We start from the raw sequence: 3,689 nt of genomic DNA on the forward strand, positions 1-3,689 counted from the left end.
ACCTTGGTTCAAATGTTGACTTCCCCACCGACCACCACTTTTATGATTTGGGGCAGTCACTGCAGCTCTTCAAGCCTTTGTTCCCTTATCTATAAAATGAAGATAGTAATTCCTGTTCTGCTGAGTTTTATACAATGTATAATTTTAATCATGTGTTTGGCTCATAGGCGCTCACAGACCAGGTGGCGATGATTACTCAAGTTACCGTGGAGACCCCCCCTGCGGTTCAGGTGGTCCACACCCTGGTGCCTCCGAGGCTCAGGACAGGCGTGGGGCCACAGCGATGCTACCTGCTGAGTGGGGTTAGGGTGTGAGGGGCTGAGCTGGTGCACGACGCTGGGGTGTGCTGTGGCAGCAGCTGGACCCGGCAGGGTGAACGCTGAGCCCTCTGAGCATGCCCACCTTGTCATGTGGGTGAGAGCAAGGAGCCAGGATTTGCATTTCTGTGACACAGAGGAGGAGACGAGCACCACACACACCAGGAAAGAAAAGGTCCCAGCCAGCTACGGCGGCTCCGCAGTGCTGGGTGCTTGGCTCCCATGAGGCTTCCATGCAGCAGCCCCCGAAGAATCCAGCAGCCCCCTGTTAGGCCAGGAATGTTGTCCCACTTGGCAAATGAGGAAATGGAGACTCAGCGATGTGGAGGATTTGCATTTGTCCTGGAATTCCTCCAGAGCTGATGGTTGCAGACTCGTGGAGGGCACCTCACTGAGCCCTGCTGGCCACAAGGCACACAGCCAAAAGCAGCCACCTGGGAGGCTGGCACCACGGAGCCCAGCCCCACTGCCTCCCAAGGCTGATCCCTGGAGGCTGGCATCATAGAGCCGAGCCCCACTGCCTCCCATGGCTGATCCCTGGAGGCTGGCATCACAGAGCCCAGCCCCACTGCCTCCCATGGCTGATCCCTGGAGGCTGGCACCATGGAGCCCAGCCCCACTGCCTCCCAAGGCTGATCCCTGGAGGCTGGCATCACAGAGCCGAGCCCCACTGCCTCCCACGGCCGATCCCTGGAGGCTGGCATCACAGAGCCCAGCCCCACTGCCTCCCAAGGCCGATCCCTGGAGGCTGGCATCACGGAGCCCAGCCCCACTGCCTCCCAAGGCCGATCCCTGGAGGCTGGCGCCACGGAGCCCAGCCCCACTGACTCGCAATGGCCAATCCCTGCAGCCACGCAGAGGCCCAGACAGGTGGGACAGCCTTGAAGACAGCATGGTTGGGCAGTCTGGGTGCCACACCTGAGCTGCAAATTCAAGCTCAGAGATTCTACAGTCCCAGCGTGCATGGCTCTCAGCCTGTGGCAAAGCCTGAGGGAGATTACCGTGGATGGCCCTGAGAGGGCCTGAAGGTCACCGCCCTCTTCCACCCACGCTTCATGTCTTCCCTCAAGGCCACAGGAGTTTTGTCGTCAAGGTGCACCTCTGGCTCTGACATGCGTGGAAGCACTAAGGTCAGCGCTGTGCCGTGAAGACGCCTCCCACGCAGCTCATCTGAAGCCCGCGTCTCCCCGCCAGGTCCTGCCTCTTGTTTTCATACAGTCAGAATAAGTGTGTAATGAATAACGACTCGTTTTCAACACAGAGTCTTGGAACAAGCCAGTTTTACACGTCGAGGCTCTGTGCATGCATTCTTAAACAGAACGGCTTGGGTTTCGGCAGCCAGTCTGCAGGTATCGCTAATATTCTGCAGACATCAGTTTGGAAATTTTGATGAATGAGAGCAAACGCTGAGGGGAAGCTGCGAGATCGCCCGGTTTGCCGTTGCCTGCAAGCCGCCGTGCGGTGACAAACACTCAAGAAACAATTCCAAGATGTGGCTTCAGGAGCAAAGGCAGCACAAAGCGGATGCAGGTGGTTACCTGGAGCGCCGCGGAGGCGCAGCGGGGAGCCTGGCACCCACAGGAAGCCGCGGGGAGGGCGCAGGCTGCACCCACCTCAGGCAAAAGAACAACAGGCGGCTGGGGGATTGGCGTGGGGAGGAGGCTGCGCAGTTGTGTGTGTGCGGCATCTGCGGGAGCCCGGTTCACGCTGGGGTTTGGCTTGGAACGGCGTTTGGAGGCTGTGCCCTCCACCAGGGGCCCGTGCCAGCGCGGTGTGGCCCTGGCAAGAGAACAGGATGCCTGCGAGCATCGCCGGTCAAGTGCCAGGAGGATGCAGGCGCAGCGTGCAGCCCCGGGACGCGGATCCAGGTGGATAACGGGCCGAGATGCTGCCTCCCAGGCGGCTGCTCTCAGGGGAGCTCAGCTTTCCTCCTGCTGTGGAGTTCCGGGAAAGCGAAGCAGGAAAATGGTGGGTCTCTGTGAATGGAAAATGATGTCCTTTGCCTCGCTGGCAGGCTGGCACGGCGTGGGGGCCCGGGCTCCGCAGCAGCTGGCTCCTGCAAGCCACACCTGGTGGGGATGTCCAGGGACCAGCGGGAGAGGGCTGCACCCCTCCTAGCTGGAGGAGAAAGAGCCTGCCTGGGCAGCACGGGGCTGGAGCTCGCTGTGGTCCTTGGAGCTCCGTTCCAGAAGGATAAGAATAAGCCTTTCTGACTTCTCGCCATCATTCTCCGGCAGACGCGTTTTAACCAGTTTTAGCCCTGGGCCAGCTGTGTGTGGAGCTGGGATGTGAACGCGGCTGGCTGGAGGGCGGGTTCCTACGTTTCCATGCGGGGAAGTCTTTGGGAGTCTGGCCAGGCCTATCCACCCCTCCCAGAAGAACTTTAAAATGCACAAAATAAAATGCATAGAATAACCAAGGAATGAGATGGAGATACAATTAGAACGATAATTAGAAAAGCTGACAGAGCAACACACATGCTTTTAGCGGGTACATCGCATGACAACCCCCAGCCGAGAGTCTTGCCACCGCAGCACCTGAAGCCGGGGCACGGGCATCTCAGGGGCGGGCAGAGGCCCTGTGACCTCGGTCTCCTGAGGCCGCAGGTCTCACAGCACCACCGCCGCGGCGCCCGCTTTGGTAGCCAGAGACAGTTGGAATCTCAGTTTGAGGCTGGCGAAAAGGAAGGTGCGTTTTCTTCCCTAACTCTGGTTTTTGTCTCATCTGGGAAGAAGATGTCAAAATGAAATCAGGAGCTGAAAGCTCTCCTGACGGGGGTCCCCGTGGCAAGTGAAGGGGCAGGGGTGGGGGTGGGGGTTGCCCGCCCCGGTGGAGGTCCTGGGTGGAGGGGAGGCCGCGGGGAGGAGGCTGCGGGGAGGGGGCCACGGGGAGGGGGCCGCGGGGAAGGGACTGTGGGGAGGAGGCCGTGGGGAGGAGGCCGCGGGGAGGGGGCCACGGGGAGGGGGCCACGGGGAGGGGGCCACGGGGAGGGGCCACGGGGAGGGGGCCGCGGGGAGGGGGCCACGGGGAGGAGGCTGCGGGGAGGGGGCCACGGGGAGGAGGCCACGGGGAGGGGGCTGTGGAGGAGGCTGCAGGGAGGGGGCCCCGGGGAGGGACTGTGGGGAGGGGGCCGTGGGGAGGGGGCTGTGGGGAGGGGGCTGTGGGGAGGGGGCTGTGGGGAGGGGGCTGTGGGGAGGGGGCCGTGGGGAGGGGACTGTGGGGAGGGGGCCGTGGGGAGGAGTACCCAGGAAGAGCCTCGGGCTGAGCGGAGTCCAGGAGCAGAGACGCCTGACCCCGGAGTGCAGGCTGGGCACGCGGCCCGGCTGACAGCCCACGGTGCCAGCAGAGGCTGCAGCAGCCCAGGGACGGGTG

Source organism: Saimiri boliviensis, chromosome 13, assembly GCF_048565385.1.
Source record: "Saimiri boliviensis isolate mSaiBol1 chromosome 13, mSaiBol1.pri, whole genome shotgun sequence".
Lineage (NCBI taxonomy): Eukaryota > Metazoa > Chordata > Mammalia > Primates > Cebidae > Saimiri > Saimiri boliviensis.